Genomic DNA, 14,622 nt, shown 5'->3' on the forward strand with positions numbered 1-14,622 from the left:
TTATTTCCAATGAAACATAATAATAATAATAATAATAATGGATTAGATTTTATATCTCGCTTTTCTATTATTAGATACTCAAAGCGCTGGTGGTGGTAAGCTACATTTGTAGCCACAGCTGCCCTGGGGTAGACTGACGTAATACGTACTCATATAGTAGTACAGTTGGCACAGTACAGTAGACTGACAGTTAATATTTAAACATTTAACATGTGACATTTCTAACTATTTTCAACAGAATTAGTTCATGCACATTCAGATAAATTCTTCAAAATTACAATAAAAAAAAATTTGGCTGGGGGCCGGGCTGTATATGTATATATATTAGACATGTCCGATAATATCGGCCTGTTGATATTATCGGCCGATAAATGCTTTAAAATGTAATATCGAAAATTATCGGTATGGTTTTTTTTATTATCGGTATCGGTTTTTTATGTGTTTTTTTATTTTATTAAGTCAACATAAAAAACACAAGATACACTTACAATTAGTGCACCAACCCAAGAAAACTCCCTCCCCCATTTAATCTCATTCACAAAAAAAGGGTTGTTTCTTTCTGTTATTAATATTCTGCTTGTATCAATACAGTCTGCAAGGGATACAGTCCGTAAGCACACATGATTGTGCGTGCTGCTGCTCCACTAATAGTACTAACCTTTAACCGTTAATTTTACTCATTTTTATTAATTACTAGTTTCTATGTAACTGTTTTTATATTGTTTTACTTTCTTTTTTATTCAAGACATTTTTATTTATTTATTTATCTTATTTTATTTTATTAATTAAAAAAAAAAAAGACCTTATCTTCACCATACCTGGTTGTCTAAATTATGCATAATAATGTGTTGATTCCACCACTGTATATATCGGTTGATATCGGTATCAAGCGAGTAACAAGCGGTTGCCTTGTTGCCTTTCCATTAAGAACAATAAACTAGTTTTTAGTATAAGTTTGCTGGTTTCAAGAAATGTAATGCCGAGCGCATATCATTATGTCAAGATAATGGCACTAGCATTTACTTACTTTAAGAATATTTTTCAACATATTGAGCAAAAAGGTCTCTTTTTTTTCTACCAAGAAAAGTGCACTTGTTATTAGTGAGAATATACTTATTTTAAGCTATTTTTGGCTTCATTGAGGTTAGCTAATTTTACTTGCTTTGGAAAGTCTTGACAAGCCAAATTTTCTTGTTCTATTGGCAGATCATTTTGCTTAGTTCAAGTAAAATACCCCTCATTTTTGTATTTTTTTTTTCTTGTTTTTGAACACAAACATTTTTGCAGTGTAGACCTTTAAAAACGGTTGAAAATGTTGTAAGATGTGTGCCAGGCCAGTACTTGGTGATGTAGAAATTGTAAACCGTAAAATGTCATTGCTGTAATAAATAGTCTCTAAGACAAATAACCACCTATTAAAATCAGCCATGGCTGTAGGCAACCTCCTCATGTAGTTTTAAGTGTTTGTATTAGGATTTTTTTTCTTGTGGTCTACATCAGTGGTCCCCAACCACCGGTACCGGGCCGCGGACCGATTGGTACCGAGCCGCACAAGAAATTTAAAAAAAATGAAATCAAGATAAAAATCACAATATATACATTATATATCAATATAGATCAATACAGTCTGCAGGGATACAGTCCGTAAACACACATGATTGTATTTATTTATGTAAAAAAAAAAAATTTTTTTTTTTTTTTTTTTTTTTAATGAAATCAACATAAAAATCACAATATATACATTATATATCAATATAGATCAATACAGTCTGCAGGGATACAGTCCGTAAACACACATGATTGTATTTATTTATGTAAAAAAAATAAAAAATAAATAAAAATTTAAAAAAATTTTTTTTTTTTTTTTATAAATACAAACCCCCCCCCCCCCCCCCCCCCCCCCCCCCCCCCCCCCCCCCCCCCCCCGGTCCGTGGGACAAATTTTCAAGCGTTGACCGGTCCGCAGCTACAAAAAGGTTGGGGAGCACTGGTCTACATAACATGTAATGGTGGTTCTTTGGTCAAGATTTGACATAGATTATGTGTTACAGACCCCGTGGACCCCGACTTAAACAAGTTGAAAAAGTTATTCGGGTGTTACCATTTAGTGGTCAATTGTACGGAATATGTACTGAACTGTGCAACCTACTAAAAAAAGTCTCAATCAATCAAAAAAAAAACATCTTCAAGCTGCTTTCTGACCGTCTCTTCAGAACGTGCCGTTTTTGTGGGTGGTCTTATTTGCGTGCCTCCACTCCGACTGTGTTTTTTCCCCCCGTCAGCCATGTTATGGTTTTTAGCGCTTCCATATGGAGTCTGCTGACAGACACAAGTGTGAATTATGCGCCACTCTTTATTAGAAATGGCAACAGCGGAGGATACATGTGCATGTACGAGCCAGTCTGCCCCACAAGAGGATGCGCGCCAGGCACATTTCTACCATATATGGATAATCCGCTGACGTCACACATGGCAAAAATCTTACAAAAAGGAGCAAATTCCAAACAGCTCGTTTGGTGGAAGTGTGAAGAAAAAGCAAGGGTGTTTTACAGATATCTCCGCAATGCCTCCGCGGTTTAATTACACATTTTCAGGACTTATGCAGATCCCAAATACACCAAAATAGGTACCAATAGGTAAAAAAAAGTAGATTTTTCATAATAGGGCCTCTTTAAAATGAATTTACTGCACATGATGGTAGTATAGTAGTTGCATTTGATGTATCATGAGTGGACAGCATCCAGCAGCTTTATTTTAAAGCTGCATGCAAAGCGGCGTTATAGCGTAACAAAGCCTGATTAAAGCGTGAGGGTCCTAATGGATGGTGGGAAAGCTTGTAGTGAAGCGGGACATGCGGCAAGTTCGCCAAAAATTTTGAAACGGTTTAAAAAAAATTTGCGCTCTGTCAAGAATGGAATAAAGCGCAGAGAGCGTATAAGCGTGAAAAAGCGTGACAAAGCTCAGCAAAACTTGACTAAAAGCGTAGGAAAGCTTAACAGATCTTGGTTCAAAGCGCGGACCCAAGTCTACAACTACAAATAGGAAGTGACTGTGATATTGACTGGTGACGTTGAAACTTTTATGTAAAACCAACACAGGATTACAAATCCATTTTGCATCATTGCCTTTTTTATACGATGATCATTGTTTCTGTACTTCTGCTGTTTGATGTTGCAGTTTGACATTACTGTCTATCATTTTTCTGTATGAAAATGTTAATAATAAAGAGAATATGTTACGTTTTATAAAAGAAATGCCTTTTATTATTTTCAACTAGCATAAGAAATGGGAGATAGATATTTATTAAGATGATAAAAATAAAAGAAATGAAGATATAAAACATAATAACGGGAAAAAAAGAGAAATTGAAAAAATAAATGAATATAAAAAATGTGTGGATAATTGCCTTTTATTATTTTCAACTAGCATAAGAAATGAAAGATATATATTTATTAAGATGACAAAAATAAAAGAAATTAAGATATAAAACATAATAACGAAAAAAAAGAGAAATTGAAAAAATAAATGAATATAAAAAATGTGTGGAAAACAGTATACTGAGTTTTTCACATTTGTTTCTTATTTTTGTTGTAACAATGCACAACAGAGCTTGATAATCGTGTCAGAGCCTGATTTAAAGCGTCAGGATCGCATCAAAGCGTAATAAAGTTCAATAAAGCGTAATAAAACGTATCAAAGCGTGATTTAAAGCGTATCAAAGCGGGATCAAAGCGTGAGGAACGGTAACAAAGCGGCAACTAATTCGTATCAGAGCGTATCAAAGCATAACATTACTTCAGAGATCGGGATATTCGTGGAAAAATTGACAAAAATGACGGCGCTTTGCTCGCCGCTTTAAAGCGTGGCAAGCGCCGTTGGTGTGAACCAGGCATAAAAGGAATCAGATATGTCTTTATTAATACTAATATTAATAGTATATATGTCTACTCTTTACTCAACTCTGCTGTCTTGAGTTTTTTGTTGAAAAAATGTATATCAAAACTCATTTTGTATGTACCGTATTTTTCGGACTATAAGTCGCCGTTTTTTTCATAGAGTGGCCGGGGGTGCGACTTATACTCAGGAGCGACTTATGTGTGAAATGATTAACACATTAGCGTAAAATATCAAATAATATTATTCATCTCATTGACGTAAGAGACTAGACGTATAAGATTTCATGGGATTTAGCGATTAGGAGTGACAGATTGTTTGGTAAACGTATAGCATGTTCTATATGTTATAGTTATTTGAATGACTCTTACCATAATATGTTACGTTAACATACCAGTTGGTTATTTATGCCTCATATAACGTACACTTATTCAGCCTGTTGTTCACTATTCTTTAGACATTTTAAATTGCCTTTCAAATGTCTATTCTTGCTGTTGGCTTTTATCAAATAAATTTCCCCAAAAATGCGACTTATACTCCAGTGCGACTTATATATGTTTTTTTCCTTCTTTATTATGCATTTTCGGCAGGTGCGACTTATACTCCAAAAAATACAGTACACTGTTTTTTTCAACAGTCAGCCCCCCCCCCGCGCGACCCTAAGAGGGACAAGCGGTAGAAAATGGATGGATAGTCCATGCTCTTCTATATTTGCATTCTTCACCGTATAATCTTTTACTGTTTTCAGGGAGATCATTTCAACATCTGTACAAAGACAAAAGATTGCCTTTTCTTTTGCTAATTATGGTGCATTAAAATTTTAACCAGACTTTTTATTATCCATCCATTTTCTACCGCTTGTTCTTTTCAGGGTCGCGGGGGGTGCTGGAGCCTATCTCAGCTGCATTCTTACTAGGGATGTCCGATAATGGCTTTTTGCCGATATCCGATATTCCGATATTGTCCGACTCTTTAATTATTGATACCGATATCAACCGATACCGATATCAACCGATATATGTAGTCGTGGAATTAACACATTATTATGCCTATTTTGGACAACCAGGTATGGTGAAGATAAGGTACTTTTTAAAAAAATTAGTAAAATAAGAAATAAATTAAAAACATTTTCTTGAATAAAAAAGAAAGTACAACAATATAAAAACAGTTACATAGAAACTAGTAATGAATGAAAATGAGTAAAATTAACTGTTAAAGGTTAGTACTATTAGTGGAGCAGCAGCACGCACAATCATGTGTGCTTACGGACTGTATCCCTTGCAGACTGTATTGATATATATTGATATATAATGTAGGAAGCAGAATATTAATAACAGAAAGAAACAACCCTTTTGTGTGAATGAGTGTAAATGGGGGAGGGAGATTTTTTGGGTTGGTGCACTAATTGTAAGTGTATCTTGTGTTTTTTATGTTGATTTAATTAAAAAAAAACAAAAAAAAACAAAAAACGATACCGATAATAAAAAAACCGATACCGATAATTTCCGATATTACATTTTAACGCATATATCGGCCGATAATATCGGACATCTCTAATTCTTACTAATCATTTTAAATTCTTCTTAGGTTCTTAAATTGTATCATTTTCTTTATTGCTATTATTACTACTTTTATGGATGCATAGACTTTATTCATCCCACAATGGGGACATTTCGTGGTTACAGTGCAGATTTTTTAAAAAGTCTACAAAAATTAGGGTAATCTCACTGTTTTATGTTTAAATTATTTATATTTACATATATTTCAAAACATTCTATATTCTCTTTTAGATGATGTTAATTTGGACTTTTTCTCAAAGGTGGAGCTTTTTTCCCCCCTCGATCCTCAGTGCCATGCCATGTTTTGTTTTTGTCAACATTGCTGTCTGTGTATGTTTTCTATGCATTTGTTCTATTTTTATCATCCTTCACGAAGTAAAAAACACACTTTTATACATACTTTTACTGCTACTATTATCCCATTAGCAACTTGATTGCTTGGCTGAAGTATGGGCGTTTTAACAAGGAGCAGAATGAATTCTATTTAACACAATTATTTGGCACTTTGCTTTATAAATACACAGTCTATGTCAAATTATAGTCTACCACTTCAGTGCAGCTTTCTGCCCAATACGACATATTTAGCCACCAGCATGAAACGTATTCACTCGTTTTAAAGCCAGTAGAGCTCCAAACTGACGCAAAAAATATGCTGTCATGATTAGTGGAGCACTTGCATAGCATGTATATACTTATACATACATACGTATATACTTATGCTACATGTGGTAACGTCTGGCTTCAATTAAAACGCCATCACTGTCAAAAGTAATCGACACTATCGACATTTATCTGTAATGTCCAGCACGCTGCATGTGTTATTAAAGTCCCACAGGCGCTGTTCTCTAATATTCAGCTGCACCGTATTGCTTTGTCATGGTAACATTGCTCAGGCACGTCGTAAATCTTTATTTTTGGGGAGTTGCCAGACGTTGAGGCCTCCTGAACAGTTTTTTGTACCTGATGCCTCTTATATGTGGCTCGTGCCAGTCGCTACCGCACATTAAAATGTTCTACTCAGCTATTTTTAAAGCTACATTGGCTGCTGACTTCTGAACACGTGTTCTTATATGCTAGACAGTGGCAGCAAGGCTCGGAAATCATTACGTAATTGCAAACAAACGACGCAAAACGTCAACAATTATTTGTTCAGCCAGGAAGGTGGGAGCTCTGTGCACATTTTATGTTACCTGAAGAACACGAGAAGGTATGTGACATGGCACAATAATATTTTAAAACTGTTATTTTAAAATGTTTTCCAAAATTAGACAAGCAAAATGTCTGAAGTGCATCTTCGCCAGGGGTGTGCAAACTTTTTGACTTGGGGGCCGCATTGGATTAAAAAACTTTGGCCAGGGGCCGAAAACATGTAAAGTAATATACATTTTATATATGTATATATTACTTTTTTTTTTTTTAATTAAAATATATATATATATATATATATATATATATATATATATATATATATATATATATATATATATATATATATATATATATATATATATATATATATATATATATATATATATAAAAATAAGTGTGTATACAGTATGTGTGTATATATATTTTATTATTTAAATTTTTATGTTACCTGAAGAACAAGAGAAGGTATATGATATGTGCACAATAATATTTAAAAACTGTTATTTTAAAATGTTTTCAAAATTAGACAAGCAAAATGTCTGAAGTGCATCTTCGCCAGGGGTGTGCAAACTTTTTGACTTGGGGGCCGCATTGGATTAAAAAACTTTGGCCAGGGGCCGAAAACATGTAAAGTAATATACATTTTATATATGTATATATTAAAAAAATAAAATTAAAATAATTTTTAAAAAATTATATATATATATATATATATATATATATATATATATATATATATATATATATATATATATATATATATATATAATCTATATCTATCTATCTCCTGGGCATGACTTTAAAAAATGCATCCGGCAGTGGAAGCTCCTCTATGGGGTCTTGGGGGCACTAGGAGGTTAACCCCTTTACTACTGTTACCCCAGGTGGTCCTTGGCAAAGGCCTAGTACCTGACTGCCCCCTAGCCGGGGATACGGTGAAGACCTCAACGGCGGAGCAGGCGGAAGACGGTAGATTTAGGAACTACCACAACGGCTGCGATGGCGGAAGAAGGCTGCAGCAGAAAAGGGTCCCCCAGTCGTCACTGGACCCTGACCCGATTCTGTCAAGGATCGTGTGGTGACTGTCTGTGCACCAGTCTCCCCACTAAGTCACGCACAGGCATCCTCCATAAAGAGATACACCCCTACCAGGAGGATCGTCATACTTGTTCGAGTGATATATATATATATATATATATATATAGAGAGAGAGAGAGAGAGAGAGAGAGAGAGTATACATCCATCTATCTATTTTCCACCGCTTGCCCCCTATGGGGTCGCATATATATTTATGTATGTATACATCAGGGGTCACCAACGCGGTGCCCGCGGGCACCAGGTAGCCCGTAAGGACCAGATGAGTAGCCCGCCGGCCTGTTCTAAAAATAGCTCAAATAGCAGCACTTACCAGTGAGCTGCCTCTATTTTTTAAATTGTATTTATTTACTAGCAAGCTGGTCTCGCTTTGCCCGACATTTTTAATTCTAAGAGAGACAAAACTCAAATAGAATTTGAAAATCCAAGAAAATATTTTAAAGACTTGGTCTTCACTTGTTTAAATAAATTCATAATTTTTTTTTACTTTGCTTCTTATAACTTTCAGAAAGACAATTTTAGAGAAAAAATACAACCTTAAAAATGATTTTAGGATTTTTAAACACATACCTTTTTACCTTTTAAATTCCTTCCTCTTCTTTCCTGACAATTTGAATCAATGTTCAAGTAAATTAATTTTTTTTATTGTAAAGAATAATAAATACATTTTAATTTAATTCTTCATTTTAGCTTCTGTTTTTTCGACAAAGAATATTTGTGAAATATTTCTTCAAACTTATTATGATTAAAATTCAAAAAAATTATTCCGGCAAATCTAGAAAATCTGTAGAATCAAATTTAAATCTTATTTCAAAGTCTTTTGAATTTCTTTTAAAATGTTGTTCTGGAAAATCTAGAAGAAATAATGATTTGTCTTTGGTCCAATTTGTTATATATTCTAACAAAGTGTAGATTGGATTTTAACCTATTTAAAACATGTCATCAAAATTCTAAAATTAATCTTAATCAGGAAAAATTACTAATGATGTTCCATAAATTCTTTTTTTAAGTTTTTCTCTTCTTTTTTTCGGTTGAATTTTGAATTTTAAAGAGTCGAAATTGAAGATAAACTATGTTTCAAAATTTAATTGTCATTTTTTTCGTGTTTTCTCCTCTTTTAAATCGTTCAATTAAGTGTAAATATCATTAATTATTAATAATAACAGAGTTAAAGGTAAATTGAGCAAATTGGCTATTTCTGGCCATTTATTTAAGTGTGTATCAAACTGGTAGCCCTTCGCATTAATCACTACCCAAGAAGTAGCTCTTGGTTTCAAAAAGGTTGGTGACCCCTGGTATACATTATTATTATCATTATCGGCGGTCACTCGAACAAGACATACATGTGTACTAATTATATTAATATAATGGATATATAATTAATATAATTGAATATTAAGAGTATGTGAAAGTTCGATTCCTACCTTCTTTACACAACTTTAAGGAGGTTGTCACAGATGTAAGCAGTCAGAAAGATCATGCAGCTAAAATGTATTTTGCATTGTAATGGCTGTAATATTGAGTTTTTTTATGGTGCTTGGACTTTTTTTTTTGTAATATCTTCAAAGTTCAGTGAGCGGGTTGTGACCATGTGTGTTGACTTTTTGTGTTGCTTGCATTTTGTTTGTGCCATTACTAGTGAAAGTGCTTACAAAGTACAAAGAAGAAGAATTTTGAGAAAAACTTCCAACCTTATTGAAAATATTCTTCATCTCAGTATGTTAATAATGACTGAATTAATTAATTATATATTACAAACTGTTGTATATACTAATTCATAGATGTTATTTTATTATATAAAAAGGTCAGTAAATGATTTTATATAATTGTAAACGCTTTGAAGTGGGAAAGGGGTAGGATTAAATAAGCTTTGCTTCTTCCTACTCCTTTTCGGGCATGATGTAAATGAAATGATATGAAATTGTGTGATGTATTATGATGTAAATGTATTCATGTTCCAAATAAACTAAAAGAAAGAAAGAAAGAAAGAAAGAAAAGTTGTTTGGATTGGGTCATAAGTGGTTGCTGTGATAGTTTTATTTAAAATCCCAATTTATGGTAATTGACCTGATTTACTCACACTGGCCGCAAGATCACGCCAAATGCACCATAATCCGAATGCTAAATATTAAAAATTACTTTTTGCGGGCCAGATTCCTTATTAAAACTCATGCTGTTTTGTGGGCCAAACTGAAGATTGTCCTCCAACCTCCGAGGACAAAGCTACGAACAATGGGAGACCGGGCTTTCTGCTCCGCCGCTCCCAATCTGTGGAATGCTCTCCCTGACCACCTGAGGGCACCACAGACAGTGGATGCTTTTTAAAAAGGCTTAAAAACCCTTCTTTTTTTTTTTAAAAAAACATTTTTTTAGATATATGCATACTACTTTTAGCTATTTGGCTGTTCTAGTTTTTATTTTTATTTTTCATTATCTTTTAATTTTTAAAAACATTTTTTAATACACTGTAGCACTTTGAGGTTGTTTACTCAATGTAAAGTGCTTTTTACAAATAAAATCTATTATTATTATTATTATTATAAGATGCTGTCGGGCCGCAATGCCATAGTTTGGACACCCTGATCTACGCCATAAATCGCCTTTAGCAATAAAACTAAGAAACTAAGCTTTATTGCTTTTATGTCTTAACATTAACAGTTGCCTCGTTATTTTTAGTGAAGAATGTTAAAATGCAAATAAGTTAATACAGAGTTTATCACCACTATGTCCTACCATTTTCCGTTTTAATCTATGTTGATTGCTCTTGTTTAAGTTTGTTCTGTTACGGTTCTGTAATTTTTCCGCATCTCTGTGGGAAAGACACTTGCGATTCATGCCAAGATGCAAGAGCCCAACAGATTTTGTTTAAAAATATATATATATATGCTGTGTGTTAACACCATCGCTTAAGATGAAAGGTGGAGTGTTTGTGTATGACTAAAGTCCGATTCGCAGCAAACAGCTGTTTTTATTATTTTTGCCTTTATTGGCTGCAAGACTCTCTTAATCACGAACATACGAGGAGCATGTTTTTTTTTCATTCTTTCCAATCTACTTTGGAAAGACTTTCAAAGGAAAATGTCCTGATATGTACTCATCTCCACCAAACTGATGGATGTAAATTAGCCAGTAAAATACACAAAGCAATATCCTGTTCGGAAACAACTCCTCATCCTCTCATCCCCCATAATTCATTTTAAATGTCATGGTGAGATATTGTCGTAATAGAATCCAGTGTAGGAGCGGTCGGCATTTGCTTTAAAGAAGCAAAAACAACTCCCGACGAAAAAAAACCTTCGAACGACGTTCAAATTAGTCTGGCGTCAAGACGGGTTTCCCCTCGTTTGGGAGCCACCTGCTGAACATCCTGCGTCATCACATCTGCAGGCCAGCAAGAAGGTGGAAAGAAGAAGAAGAAGTTTGTTTATCAGCCAGTCTGGATGTTGCCCAGGGCTTTATCAGCGTGACTCACATCAAAGTCATTGAGGGAGCTTCACACTGACTCACCAAGGCAAAACCTTCTATTGTAAAACTTCCCAAAATCCAAAACAGTACCAAAGCAAACACAAATATTGAAAGTAGCTCTACCAAGTTCCCGTACTATTGATGTTGATAACATTCTTTGATTAGAAAGGTATTGTCCGCTAGGGATGGGTACCTTTCACATTCAAACCGATACGGTTCTGGGAGTGGATACTTTTGATTTGTTCAGTACACAAGACAAAGCGAGACAACACACTTGCTTTTACAATGCTCTGCTTATCCGACAGTTCCTGGCCGTGGTGAACACGATCGCCACGTTTGAGGCACACTAGAACTAATTCTGCGTATCATTTTTTCCACTCTCGAGTGAGTCAAGAAGGAGACACATTTTTGAAGACGTGGACAACATCAAAATGACCGTGACGACAAAGGATCCCAGAATAACCTTTCCAGGAATGCATGCCAGAGAAGGCCTGGGAAAGTGTGTTAAAATAAATACAAGGCAATTCATTTGCACCACTTGTACAGTGGTACCTCAATTTAGAGGGGAACCAGACAACAACAAATATTTCGCTATTTTCTTCAACAACAACAACTACTAAGATATGCCAAGATCTTCAGCTCTCACTGGATCGGTTTGTAGCAGAGTGTGAAGCGACTGGGATGGGAATCAGCACCTCCGAGTCCGAGTCCATGGTTCTCGCCCGGAAAACGGTGGAGTGCCATCTCCGTGTTGGGGAGGAGACCCTGCCCTAAGTGGAGGAGTTCAAGTACCTCGGAGTCTTGTTCATGTGGATCGTGAGATCGACAGGCGGATCGGTGCGGCGTCTTCAGTAATGCGGACGCTGTATCGATCCGTTGTGGTGAAGAAGGAGCTGAACCGGAAAGCAAAGCTCTCAATTTACCGGTCGATCTACGCTCCCATCCTCACCTATGGTCATGAGCTTTGGGTTATGACCGAAAGGACAAGATCACGGGTACAAGCGGCCGAAAAGAGTTTCCTCCGCCGGGTGGCGGGTCTCTCCCTTAGAGATAGGGTGAGAAGCTCAAAGTAAAGCCGCTGCTCCTCCACATGGAGAGGAGCCAAATGAGGTGGTTCTGGCATCTGGTCAGGATGCCACCCGAACGCCTCCCTAGGGAGGTGTTTCGGGCACGTCCAACTGGTAGGAAGCCACGGGGAAGACCCAGGACACGTTGGGAAGACTATGTCTCCCGGCTGACCTGGGAACGCCTCGGGATCCCCCGGGAGGAGCTGGACCAAGTGGCTGAGGAGAGGGAAGTCTGGGCTTCCCTGCTTAGGCTGCTGCCCCCGCGACCCGACCTCGGATAAGCGGAAGAAGATGGATGGAGGGATGGAACAACTACTACTACTACCAATCATCAAAGACTTCACGATAGCCAACAACGAGACAGAATAATGATCCCGAACCTTTCTGTTTGAGATACAACTTTTAGAACCTGAGTGATAAGCAGATCCAACAAGTAGCATTATTGCTAAGTGCTAAAGAAGTAATACAAACCAAGAGCATGATAAAACAATCACTTGCTGTACAACGTCTGCTCTCACTGGGATGCCGACTGATGGGATTGGAGCCAAAGCAGAGGAGATGTACACGACTGGAATGGTTAACCATCGGGAATCGGCTGACACCCAGTGAAGGGACTGGAGAGCTTAAGTAGTCAGGAGGAAATGCGTTTCAGGTGTGCGCGCAGGTGGCTACACCCCATTACCCATAAACCAGGCACTGCAACAAAAAGAAGAGAGGCGGCAACAGAGCTGCCAGTTCATGACGGGACGGGACGGGGGGGGGGGGGGAAACCCACATATGCGGTCCTCTCCAAGGTTTCTCATAGTCATTCACATCGACGTCCCATTGGGATTGGGAGTTTTTCCTTGCCCTTACGTGGGCTCTGTACCGCGGATGTCGTTGTGGCTTGTGCAGCCCTTTGAGACACTTGTGATTTAGGGCTATATAAATAAACATTGATTGATTGATTGATATAAAACAATCTGCTCCCATGAAGTAGACAGTGGTGACTAAGAAGTGCAGTAGTCTTATTATTGAAAACTCCCCCATTGTAACGCCTCTTCCGGTATGCAAGACAACTTTTCAAATCTATTGGATTTCATATTTTTATTACTGAATTTTATGTGCAGTGTTAATTTCGCTTTAAGTTACGATTTACATTAAAACACTGTCAAGGGTTTTAACTTTTATGTAGACCGAGGACCACCTGTAGATAGATCAGGCCTGGGCAATTATTTCACTCGGGGGGCCAGATTTACATTAAAAAAAAGGATGTTTGGGGGCCTGTATATCTATTTTTAGGAACACTAATACAAAACCTCACAATAATGATTGAAAGCTAAAAACATTATGACGGGCCGCCTTAAAAAACGGAATGGAATTTGACATTTTTTTTTACTGAATGAGACACCCAGAATGTACATGACAATATTAACTATGAAGGATAAAACACTGAATATTGACAACATATTTGATAATCAACCGAAACACAACCAAAATGCAACAAACAGTGAAATATGAACGCGAAGGGTAAAAAAAAAAACCCACTTACAATCTGAGATATCTCATAGTGACCAAAGTAACTAATTAGATGACCATAGTAACTAATTAGATGACCATAGTAACTAATTAGATGACCATAGTAACTAGTATATCATGCGGATTCCAAGCATTGAAGGACTTAGTATTAGGGCTGCGAATCTTTGGGTGTCCCACGATTCGATTCAATATCGATTATTTTCGATTCAACACGATTCTCGATTCAAAAACGATATTTTCCCGATTCAAAAGGATTGTCTATTCATGGAATACATAGATTTCAGCAGGATCTACCCCAGTCTGCTGACATGCAAGCAGAGTAGTAGATTTTTGTAAAAAGCTTTTATAATTGTAAAGGACAATGTTTTATCAACTGATTGCAATAATGTACATTTGTTTGAACTATTAAATGAACCAAAAATTTGTGAAAATATTGGACACAGTGTGTTGTCAAGCTTATGAGATGCGATGCAAGTGTAAGCCACTGTGACACTATTGTTCATTTTTTTTTATAAGTGTCTAATGATAATGTCAATGAGGGATTTTTAATCACTGCTATGTTGAAATTGTAACTAATATTGATACTGTTGTTGATAATATTCATTTTTGTTTCACTACTTTTGGTTTGTTCTGTTTGTGTCTCCTCTCAATTGCTCGGTTTATTGCAGTTCTGAGTGTTGCTGGCTCGGGTTTGCTTTTGGAATTGGATTGCATTGTTATGGTATTGCTGTGCAGGGCCGGCCCGTGGCATAGGCCGTATAGGCAAATGCTAAGGGCGCCGTCCATCAGGGGGCGCCACGCCAGTGCCACAAATGTTGGAGGAAAAAAAAAAAAAGTTGGTACTATTATTTCTAAATACATAAAATAATCCCACG

This window comes from Entelurus aequoreus, linkage group LG22, assembly GCF_033978785.1.
Source record: "Entelurus aequoreus isolate RoL-2023_Sb linkage group LG22, RoL_Eaeq_v1.1, whole genome shotgun sequence".
Lineage (NCBI taxonomy): Eukaryota > Metazoa > Chordata > Actinopteri > Syngnathiformes > Syngnathidae > Entelurus > Entelurus aequoreus.